The sequence below is a fragment of the Kogia breviceps genome, chromosome 14, assembly GCF_026419965.1.
Source record: "Kogia breviceps isolate mKogBre1 chromosome 14, mKogBre1 haplotype 1, whole genome shotgun sequence".
In the NCBI taxonomy this organism is placed as follows: domain Eukaryota; kingdom Metazoa; phylum Chordata; class Mammalia; order Artiodactyla; family Physeteridae; genus Kogia; species Kogia breviceps.
Window position 1 is genome coordinate 16,571,137 of NC_081323.1, and position 12,107 is coordinate 16,583,243.

Below are 12,107 nucleotides of genomic sequence, written 5' to 3' on the forward strand. Positions count from 1 at the left end.
GTTGTGGTGAAGAGGGTGCATCCTTCATCTCTCTACTTCCTCCCTCTCATCCTTTCTCCACACTGCTGCAGAAATGATCTTTCTGTTGATACAATATACATCTGATTTGTTCACTTCCAAGCTTAAATCCCTCCATTGGCTTCTCATTGCCTTCATGGTGAAGTTGGTGTTGGACACTGAAGATTTACCTGTTACTGTTGTGTGGTTTTTGCCCAGCCGGGGGTCCCCAGTGACAGCATGGAGGAGGAAGATGGTTAATGCATTCAGGATGGCATTATTGCCAGAGAGATGAGGAGCTAGGCAACAGAGTAATGATAGATCATAGGATCCAGCTGATGAGGTGAGGAAAGGGAAGGCAGGAGGGGCTCATGGATGGGAGAAGAGGAGAGGTGGATGGCCTGGAAGTCCTGATGAGATTGAAGAATGGTTGCCGTGGGATGCTTGGGTGGGCAAGCTGGGTGGAGAGGAGGATTCAGGGGGAGTGGGGTGCATGGATTAGTGAGTTTGGAGAAAGCAGTCTCAGATGATGATAAAGTTCAGGAAGTGACCCTCCCAATGGGTGACTGGTAGAATAATGCCCCCTCCCAGAGATATCCATGTCTTCACCAAAAGGGTCCATGAGCCAAGGAATGCAGGTGGCATCCCCAAGTTGGAAAAGGCAAGAAAAGAGATTCTCCCCTAGAGCCTCCAGTCAGCCTTGCTGACTCACTTTGGACTTCACATGTCCAGAACTATAAGAATAATACATTTGTGTTGTTTAAAGCCACTAAATTTGTAATTTGTTACACCAGCAATTTGGAAACTAACAAAGTTGATTAAGAGATTAGAGAAGAAAGTACTTGAATGACTCTTCACATCTTGGAGTCTCCATTTCTTGACATATCTATCATCAACTCAACTGCAGTTTCCAGAGCTGGACATGTGTTTCTCTAGCCAACTCATTCCTCCACGACTTGCATCAATTATTTAATTTGAAAGCTTTCCCCACTCTCACCACACCTCTTACCTCCTCCTCCCATGTGGCTATCAGCAGTTGACCTGAAATTATTCAGGATGAAGTCAGTAAGTTGGGATTGAAGACTTCTTTGAATGAAGGAGAGTTTCCAGGAGGTTACAACAAAGGTGGAGAGAGGCAGGTATAACCTGTCTGAGTCTCAAAGATGCAGAAATTTTTAAATACAGAGAAGGTGTACTGGTCTTCTTGGGATCCTCAAACAATGAAAAAAATCACAGTTAAGCTGTTCCATACGGGAAAATGAGAAAGATTATTTTTCAGATCTTTGAGAAGGAGGAAAAGAGAAGCCAGGAGGAGAAGGAAGAGGAGGAAAAAGTATAGGAGAGAGCCGACTTCAAGATGGCAGAAGGCTAGGGACCACTTGGGGTGATGGGGGAGCTAAAATGGCTTTTAAGAGCATCTGTGCTTATGGGCAGTTTTAAGTCAGTTGCCATTTTGTAATATGTGTCTCATGGCCATGGCTTTCCAACACCCTTGGCAAAATGTTCTATATTCTTGCTTTCATCTGTGGGATTTTGGAAATTGAAGATTGGATTTGCTTTTATCTGTGGATAAACTTGGTGTGGAAAAAAGATGGCATGTACAGAGGTAGGAATCCAGAGGCTGAGGTGAGCATCCATCCCTCTATCCTTCCATCCACCTACCCATCACCTATGTATCCGTCATTTACCTATCGTCCATCTAACCATCATCCATCACCCATCACCCATCCACCCATTCACCATCTACCATCCATCCATCCATCTGTCCATTCATCCATCTACCCATTCACAAATTCACTTATTCAACAAATACTCATTGAGCATCTATCATATATACTTGATTCTGTTCTGGGTCCTGGGGATACTGCAGTGAACAAGATAGACAGATACCATGCTCTCAGGAGCGTCCAATCACTATGAAAGGCAGATCATAGTAAAGTAACTGAATAGATTACCAAGATTCTTTCAGACTGTGATAAACACTATGAAGACAACAAAAGAACAGGGTGATGTTAAATAGAGCAGTAGCTCCCAATGTGTTGTTTCTGGACTAATAGCTCTAGCACACCTGGAAACCTGTGAGAATGTAAAGTCTCAGGATCCACCCCAGGCCTGCTGAATCACACACTCTGGCAGCGGGTTCCAGAAATCTGTAGTTTGAGCCTTCCAGGTGAATCTGATGCATGCTCAAGTTTGAGATCCACTATTAATGGGGAGTGACGGTATGGTTACTCGAGGAAGGGTAGTCCGGGAAGGCCTCTCAGAGGAGGTGACATATGAGTTGAGATCTCATTGACAAGAGAAATCTCGCTCTGAAAGCCTAGAGACGTGTGTTCTGGGCAGAGAGGATAGTGAGGGGAAAAGCCCTGAGGCAGGAACCAGGTTGGGGGCTTCAAGGGCCTGTGTGGCTGGAATGTGGTGTACAGTTGTGCAAATTAATGATAAAAGACAGTACTAGAAACATTCTGGTTGTTCTTTGGCTACTGTTCTCTTTATGTAGACATATACAGACATCTCTCTTTATATACAGATGTGGTCTTTGCCCATTTGTATTGGAAGATATATATCAGAATTCCTTTTTAAAGGAAAAAATAAGTTAATTTAAATCATACAAGTAATACATATATAAATTTTCCTTATAGATGGATTTCTTGGCCTCTGATGAACTTGCGTGTCATCTTGGGGAGGGCACTGTGGCCTAGGAGGCAAGGGACTTGGGATCTAATCTGGTCACAGTCTGGTCACTTATCTTCTCTGGGCCCCATTTCCCCATCTCCAAGGTCAGGATGAGGAGGGAGTAGTAGGAATCAGCTGCTCTGTCCCCTGAGCCAGAAGACTGCTGACATCTCCTTGAGGGGCAGTCCAGTTCCTCTACACCCTCCCTCACCTCCTTTCCCTCTTCCCGATTCCACCTTGGACAGACACACGTGGAACAGGGCAGGAGGAAACATGCACATGGATTCCCTTGGAATCATCACCTGTGTCGATCTGTTCTGAATATACCACGATTCTGAGAGCTCAAGTCCATGCTCTCAATAGCAATTTCCTTTGTAGTTGTTGCCCTGCTGCTGAGCCCAACAGGTTTCTCTCTCACAAACGGATGTCTCATGAAAAAAACACTCAGCAGAGCTGCAAAATCATGACCACAGCATTTGGACTTCACTCTGCAAGATTGGGGAAACAGAGAGGGAACAAACCTGGACCTTGTCCAGGGAGGCAGTGAAGTGCAGTGAGAAGACCCTGGTGTGCATCCTTTAACTTGGCCTCCCTGGGCCTCTGTTTCCTCATTTGCAAAAAGGGGATGATACCCTTACACCGTATTAAGTAAGATGGCATGTGCCAACTGTCTGGCACACAGTAGGAGCTCAACATATGTCAGTGCTTGTCTTCCATCCCTCTCCAGGGAGCGGGGAAGTGACTCTCCTCTCCAGGCAGCCAACAAGTCCCTCTTTGCCTACAACTCTCTGGGTTTGTTTTGCTTGTGTAGTAATTAGGCACCAGCAGCTGCGAGTATCCAAACCCACAGTCTTATCTTTTCCCCAAGCTGCTTCAGTTGATAGAGGGTTGGGTGGTAGATGACAGCTTGTTTATCCAGGGAGGCTGTAAAATATTCTGTTGAGCGAACACACAGAAAAGCTCATTTGTCTCGTCTTTTGTCTTCATAGCCGCACAGTTCAGAAGGGATGTTCTCCGATCTTACTGACTCCTTGCTCCTCTGAGCATTGCTCACAGACCCTCTGTGCCCACACCTGGGAATGCTGGCGCTGCCCCAGCCCCTCCCTCTCACCTTGCTGCCCTCGGCAAGAGCATCCACCACGAGAGGGCTCCATTGACCACTCCCAGCTTCGGCCACTCCCCTGAGCTTCACACTGGACACCACCACCTGGATGTGCACAGGCCCCGCCCACACGGCCCATCCAAGACTGACGCCACCTCCCTTCCCACACTTGCTCCTTCTCTTCTCTGGGTATCAGCCATCGGCGGCACTGGACACCACTCCTTGAGACTGAAACCTGGGAGTCCAGCCTGGACATCCTGCTCTTTCTCTGCTCCACATCTCAGTACCCTTCAGGCCCTGTCCATGTTCTGTCTCAGATCTCTCTCCTGATTGTCCTCAACTCAGCCCCAGCCACCACCAGCCTGGGGAAGGCACTGGTCCTTCTGCATGCTTGCAGCCGGGGGATGGTTCTGGAACACACACCAGACTCTGTCAGCCGCTCCTTCCGGACCTGCAGTCCCGAGGACAGGTGCAGAGAAGGATCTGTGATCATCCGCAGAGGCCACGGGAGGCAGGAAGGAAACCCAGATTTTTGAGAAAAACAAACCAGTCAACAACAACAACAACAAATACCAAAATAAAAACATCCTGGCCTTCAATTCTGATGCCTCCACATATTAGCGGTGTTATTTCTGACACTATTTCAGATCTCTATGGAGCTCATTTTCTTCATTTCTGAAAAGGGGCCAATATTTCCTGCCTCCCAAAGTTGCCGTGACGTTTAGGTGAAGCTACAAGCTTGATCAGTGTTAGGCTCTTCTCCCTGTCCTTCACTTTGAATAGTACTTTGTAGTTCTCAGAACCCTGTCTTAGATGGTTCATTCATTCCATTCGTTCATTCCACACCTATTTGTTGTGTGCCTGCTATGAGCTGGGGATAATGCTGGGTGCTGGGGTGGAGTGGAGAACAAGTCAGACTTAGTCCTATATCCCCTGGGGCTTCCATTTTTGGTGGGTGGAGACAGACAGGAAGCAAGTAACAAACAAATAATATGATATCAGGTAGTGTTAAGTGCCACGATAAAAAAATCAAGCAAGATAAGATAGACGTGATAGAGACCAGGAACTCCCTGGAGAGAGCCATGGGAAAGAGAGTCAGTAAACAAGCCAAAGAATAATTAAAATAATTTACTGACTCTGGTACGTGCCTGTGAAGGAAGTAAGTGTGGTGATGTGAAACCACAGGTAGGTTGAGAGGATTAAATATTAAAAGTGTATGGGATGCGCCTTGTATGATGGTAAATAGCCCATACCCAGTTGACCCCTTCTTTCCCCCCAATTCTTCTCTTTCCTGTGTCTTTAACTTCTCCCCTCAGGGATCCTTCCCACCAGCATTTACACATGTCCAAGTCTCTTTCTACTTAGAACACACCTCTCTGCCCCAACCTTACGCCTTCCTCCGTCTCTGATCCTACCTTACCCTCCTCAGAGAAAATGGTTCTAAAGAGTTGTCTCCACTTCCACAATTCATTCTTCGACTCATTTCAGTCTGCCCCCAGAAGCGTCCCAGAAACTGCTCCCTCTGAAGTCACCAATGACTTCCATTGTCACTGAATCCTTTGAGCTCTCACACCCTGTCTCTTGGTCACATTCAATATCATTCTCTCTCCAGTGCTCGCCACCTCTTCAAGTTTGTTTTTTCCCCACCTGTCTGCTTACTCCTTCTCAGGCTTCTTCACTAACTTTTCTTCCTCTCTTGGTTCCTTAAATGGTTGGGGTGTCCCAAGACTCCATCCTGGGTCTCCTTTACGTCTCCCCCTGTACATTATCCCTCGGTAATGTCTCACGTCTCCCAAATTTACATCCTCAGCTCAGTTTGCTCACCTGAACTCCTGGCCCATGTTCTCAGTTCATTCTTGGGCACCTCCACTTGGAAGTCCCATGGGCATCTTAGGCTCCACAGGTCCAGACTGGAATTCACTGTTATCTTCCCCTCCAGTCCTCCTCTTCTGCTCTTCCCATCTCAGTGAGTTTCACTACCTTCCAGCTATTGTACAAGCCAGAGCCTTGGACTTCACCAGTTCCCCTTGACCCCGTCCTCTCCCCCGTATTTGCTGGTCATCGAGTCCTGTAGATTCTACCCACTTACATGGCTCTCAGATTTGTCCCTCTCCCACGACTTCCTCTGCCCCCTTCCCTAATCCAGCATCTCTCACCTAGACAACTGCATAGTCTTCTCCCTGTCTCCACCTTTATACCCTCTGATCTGTCCGGCATATAGAAAGCAGACCGATAGATCATCCTCAAATGCAAACCCAATGGTGTTCACTCTCCTGTTAAAAACCCTTTAAGGTTCTTCATTGCCTGCAGGATAAAATCCAGAGTCCTTTTCCTTGCACCCGGGACCTGTGGGTTTAGTTGCTACCTGTCTTTCTGTCCTCCTCCCCGATCTGTCCTCTCTCACTCTGTGTCCAGTCACACCAGGCTTAGTCCAGGGGCTCAGACCTATGAAGCTCTCTCTCTTGCCTGGGACATCGTCAATGCTCTTCCTTTAACTGGTGCTCTGTTCTCATCCTCTTCCCAGTTGGCTGATCTGAAGAAGCCTGGCAGATGAGCCATTCCAGCTCCTCCTTTTGCAGATGAGTCTCCTGAAGCCCAGAGAGGAAGAGTGCTTTGTTGAAGGTCACCCAGCATATATCCGGCCTGCTTCATGCTAAGCGGAATGACCTCATTTCTCGCCCTCCCTCAGCCATGATGGGAGGGAAACTTGGCATCGCCCTGGATCCTCCTCCAAAGACTCTGGCTCTTTTGCTGCTGAAATCAGAAAGCTGAGCAAGTGGTAAGTTTTGCTGGGAAAGGGTTGGAATAATGCGGGATCCCTTTGCCTCGGATTTCTGAGGCTGAGGCCCCGGTGACACTGGCTCCTCCTGCTTCCAGTCCAGACCTCTCACGGTTCTGCCCCAGCTTTTCCTCACCCCATTGCTAATCCAGACCCTCACGTGCAGACACTCCTGCCCGCTTCCTCTCACCTGAAGTAGCTTGAGTCTCTCAGTGGCTGCTGGCACAACTTGGCTGGGAACAAGTCTGGCTGATATTTGAGACCAGGAGTGCTCAAGCAAGGTGCCAAATCCTAGTTCCCTGAGCTGGGGTGGGGTTGATGCCAGGACAGGGTCCATCAGTGGCCATAGACTGGGCTGGTAACCAGGTCACAGACTAGGCCCTGACCCTGGCCACAGGCTGAGTCCTGATTCTGGTTATAGACCGGATCTTGATTCTATACCCAGACACAACTCTGACGCTGCTTCCAGACTTTGCCTTGATTCTGATAATAGACTGAGTCTTGATCCTCACCCCAGACTGGGCCCTGACCTTAGCTACAGACTGGACCATGATGCCCCAGGCTGTGCCCTGACCCTGCATCCAGACTGAGCCCTGATCCTGCCGCAGCTGTGCCCTGACCATGGGCTGACACCCTTACTCAGCTCACAGACGGGATCTGCAGCTGTGGGCTCCTGGTGAGTGTAGTTGACGCAGGGCTAATCCATCCCCTTAGGGGAGGGGTAGGAAATGTCTCTTCCCGGGAAAAACAGAACAGGATCGGCCTCTGGGGTTGTTACACTCATGGATTTTGGGGGTCACCAGCTGCAGAAGGGGCAGGCTCAAAGGACTGTGGCAAAATCACATGCAGTAGAGCTTCCCAGCCAGTTTAGCTCCCAAGTAATGGAGAGATAATTCCTGCCAATATCCATCAAGCTGAGATGGAGAGCATTTCAGTGAGAAGGTGCTTTAATGACTCTTCAAGGATTTGGGGCCTAATGAAGCACACATCAGAGGACGATTTAATCTTTCCCTCATAAAACCCTCACAATAAGGAGATCAACTTCAGAATCCAAATTCATCTTGACATAAAAATGTGAGCTCAAGACAGTCCCAGATCACTGATAATTGTCTGGGGCTAATTGCTGTGGTCTTGGGGTGTTCAAGAGCAGCCGAGGGTGGGTGGCTATGGCAGAGGGCGTCCAGGGACATACTGAGCTGTCCCCTGCGAGGTCCCTGGAAGGAACTGATGCAGTGACGTCGGAGGATAAGATAGAATATGGTTAACGTGGGGCGGTAGAAGGTCTTGCTTGGCTGTGGCTGGTTATCCCCTGCAAGGTGGACCCTGCTCCCCAAATCCCTCTCCAAATGGACTAGTGGTCAGCAGATATCCACAGCCACTTGCCTAATAGGGAGCCCTAAATGGGCCAAGAAACTCCTGTTTCCAAGCGATAAATGAGACAATTAGAGCTTATGAGAGCTACTATGGAGAAAGCCAAAAGGAGGCAGCAGAGATGATCCGGGCATGTGTGGGCTGGATCACAGTCCTTAAGAGGGTCTCTCCAGCTCTCTGGGGGGGTAGAATCAGGGTCCTCTGATCATGGGCTCCTCAGGGGCTTCTCTTCCTTCTGTCCACAGCTTTCTGTTAGCTGGGGGCTCACCTACCAGCTGAAGCTTGCACATGTCTTTTATTGCATAGATTTTCCTCCTGCTGCACAAAATTCATTGATGACACTGTGTGTGTGGGGGGGATCATGAACAAATAGAGCCCAGCCACTAATTTCAAAAGGAAACATACTTTGTAATAATTAGATGGCAAAAAGCTGGAAATGATGAGAAACAAACTCAGTCGAGCCCTGGCTGGTGCATAATAATCGTTTATACTAAATTTATGTCCATAATGTACTGTGCAGCCAGGGAGGTTATGAGATAAAGAAATGGGACCCTCCTCCCACTTTTTTCTATTAAAAGAAGACATTTTTTAAATTTTTTTAAAAATTGAAGTATAGTTGATTTACAATGTGTTAATTTCTGCTGTATACAAAGTGACTCAGTTACACACATATATACATTCTTTTCCATTATGGTTTATCCCAGGATATTGGATATAGTTCCCTGTGCTACACAGTAGGACCTTGTTTATCCATTCTAAATGTAATAGTTTGCATCTACCTACCCCAGATTCCCAGTCCATCTCTCTCCCCACTGTTTGGCAACCACAGGTCTGATCTCTATGTCTGTGAGTCTGTCTTGTAGATTGGTTCATTTGTGCCATATTTTAGATTCCACATATAAGTGATATCATATGGTATTTGTCTTTCTGTTTCTGACTTACTTCACATAGTATGATAATTTCTAGTTGCATCCATGTTGTTGCAAATGGCATTATTTTGTTATTTTTTTATGGCCGCATAGTATTCCATTGTCTATATGTACCACATCTTCTTTATCCATTCATCTGTTAATGGACATTTAGGTTGTTTCCATGCCTTGGCTATTGTGAATAGTGCTACTGTGAACATAGTGGTGCATGTATCTTTTTGAATTATAGTTTTGTCTGGATATATGCCCAGGAGTGGGATTGCTGGATTATATGATAATTCTATTTTTAGTTTTCTGAGGAACCTCCACACTATTTTCCATAGTGGCTGCACCGACTTACATTCCCACCAACGGTGTATGAAGGTTCCCTTTTTTCCACACCGTCTCCAGCATTTGTTATTTGTGAACTTTTTAATGATGGCCTTTCTGACCGGTGTGAGGTGGTACCTCATTGTAGTTTTGATTTGCATTTGTCTAATAAGGAAGGCAACATTTTTGAGTAAGACACAGAAGCATTAAAGGAAAAAAATGAACATATTTTTACTGTAGAAAAAATTTTAAAACTTAGAAAAAACAATCTGTGTTTGGCTCTGAAACACAGAGCCAAAGTTAAAAGAAAGCAAAGACCGGGAGAATATAGTTACAGCATATACAACAAAGAACTGCTACACTAGATATAAGAAGAGTTTCTGCAGATCAATAACAAAAAACAAATATACAGTGGAAAAGTAGGCAAAGGGTGTGGCCAGGTACCTTCTAGAAGAGGGAAGACTGACCACAGCAATGGCCATGGAGAGGCTGCTCAGATCTCCTTTCAAAAGAATCTCCTGTGGGGAGAAGAAGTGATTGACAACCTCAAGCTAGAGCATCTTTTGATCCCTGGTCACTCCGGGCCATGCTTCCCCTGTTCCCAGCCAGTGACCAAGCACTGTAAGGCTTTTGAACCAGTCTCTTGGAAAGTCTCCAGTGGCCTGATGGAGGCTTTCTCAGAATTGTGCTGTGTCTGAGGATCTTCCTATCCAATCCTTCCTCCCCTCTTCTATCACAAGTGTCAGACAGGCACCTGGTCCGAAGCCTTTCCTGCCTCCTCCTCCTACTGCCTTTTGTCCTCCAGAGGTGCTTCCCCCAAAAGGTTCTAGCTTGTCTAATCCCATGTTGACATCTGCTTCTCAGAGGACATGAACTGACACAACCGCAGGTCCACATAAAAAGTTATTCAGGGCTTCCCTGGTGGTACAGTGGTTAAGAATCCCCCTTCCTGTGCAGGGGACATAGGTTTGAACCCTGGTCCAGGAAGATCCCACATGCCGCGGAGCAGCTAAGCCCGTGCGCCACAACTACTGAGCCCGTGTGCCACAACTAACGAAGCCTGCACGCCACAACTACTGAAGCCTGCGCGCCCAGAGCCCGTGCTCCACAACAAGAGAAGCCACCGCAATGAGAAGTCTGCGCATGCAAGGAAGAGTAGCCCCCAGTCGTCGCAACCAAAGAAAGCCTGCGTGCAGCAACAAAGACCCAATGCAGCCAAAAATAAATAAATTTATTAAAAGTAAAAAAAGGCTACTCAACCTTACTCGTAATTAAGAAAATACAAATTAAAATGTGATACTGTCTTCTGTAATCAAATGGACAAACATTTTAAAAGAGGTCATTAATATCTTGTTTAGTGAGGGAGGTACAAGATGAATCTCTCTCCCATATTGTGCTAATGCCAAGAGTATAAAATATACATATTCACTGAATCAGTATTTCACTTCCAGGAGTCTGTTCTATAGAACATATGTGTGTGTGTGTGTGTGTGTGTGTGTGTGTGTGTGTGTACAAAGATATACATGTTCATTGTGGCATTATTTATGTTGGTAGGAAACTTGAAGATATTCTAAATGTGCATTACTAAGGAACATTTACATCAATTATGGAGCACTCACACAATATAATTTGCAGCTGTTTGAAAGAAGGAGGTCAAACTATCTGACATGAAAAGATGTTCATGATGCCACGCTCAGTGGAGAAAAGACAAAGCTGAAGGGTATATTGTGTAGTGCCCTTTGAGTAGGAAAACCCTTCTCTAAATGAGTTTATATGCATACAAATTGGTGAATAGAGCAAAAATCTGGAAAGGTAGATGCTAAATTGCTAAGATTATTTGTCTATGGGGAAGAGAGTGAGATTGGGGATAGCTATTAAAGGGAGTCCGCACTTTTTATTCTATTTCCTTCTTTATTGTTTAGATATTTGACAGTGAATGTGGATTGTTATGTTTAATCAAAATGAGCAATAATACATAAGAACAAAGAAAGACCTCCAGAGTGTAACTGTCATAGGGAGCACTGACCCCACTGAGAGGCTGTGTCCGTATTCCATCCGGTCTGTTCAGAGTGTTTGCATTCTCCTGGGAATGGCCTTCAGTGGCAGATAACAGCACAAGACATTTGCTCTTATTCTTGTCTTTATCCTTTAAAATTGCTTCTACGGAAATGTTAATAGGAAGTGGCATTGCCTGCGTCGGTCCTTGCCTGATGGACCATCCCTGATTCTGAATGTCTTTTTAGTCTTTTTAAAAATCCACCCCCTGCCCCCAATCCCCTGACCCAAAGGCCAAACATGCTATCACTGAAGATATTGTGGGGACACACCCAAACTCTCTGGCCTCAGTTTTCCCATCTGAGTTAGCAGAGGCTGGATTAAATGGCCTCGACGTCCAGCGAGTGTTTCAAGGATTCGACGCCACCGGCACAGAGTTGCTGTTCTTGGCACAGTCTGGACAGTCGAGATACTGGGGAAACCCACCCACGGTCCTCGCCTGACCTTCAGTCAGCTCGTCCAGCCTCCCCTGCCATCCACGCTCCAAGGTGAGCCGCCCGGCTGGGTGAACACGCCCTGTGTCTATGCCCTCCCCCATCCACGTGCCAGCTTGTCCATGCTTTAAGGTCTCTTACTGATTCTTTCATGATCTCCCCTGATCAACTAGTTTGGATGCCTGCTGCGTTTTCTCAATTGATCATACGGTGTGTAGAAGCCCCAATGACCACTTTGCCCTGCTTCCCATATGATCAGTCGCTTCACGTACCACATCCTCGGAAAAAGAGACACTGAACCAACACAGCTACAGGTTCATAACCCTGAGACAACCCCCAAACACCAGGGTCCCCCAAACAATAAATCCTTGGATACTTCCCTTAATCCTGGACTCCCTAAGAAAGACAACTTTATCTTTGATTTTTGCTATGATTATCTCTGAAGATACCTTTGC

General features: G+C 46.5%; 1 protein-coding gene across 3 annotated transcripts in view; it reads left to right on the top strand.

Annotated features, from left to right (window-relative positions):
* Positions 1-12,107, top strand: part of PTPRT (protein tyrosine phosphatase receptor type T) — a 1,303,183-nt gene that overhangs the window by 134,803 nt on the left and 1,156,273 nt on the right. For all 3 annotated transcript variants that reach the window (XM_067013228.1, XM_067013229.1, XM_067013240.1), the window contains one exon: positions 6,300-6,554. The gene's annotated coding sequence lies outside the window, so the exon portion shown is untranslated. The remainder of the gene's footprint in view (positions 1-6,299; positions 6,555-12,107) is intronic.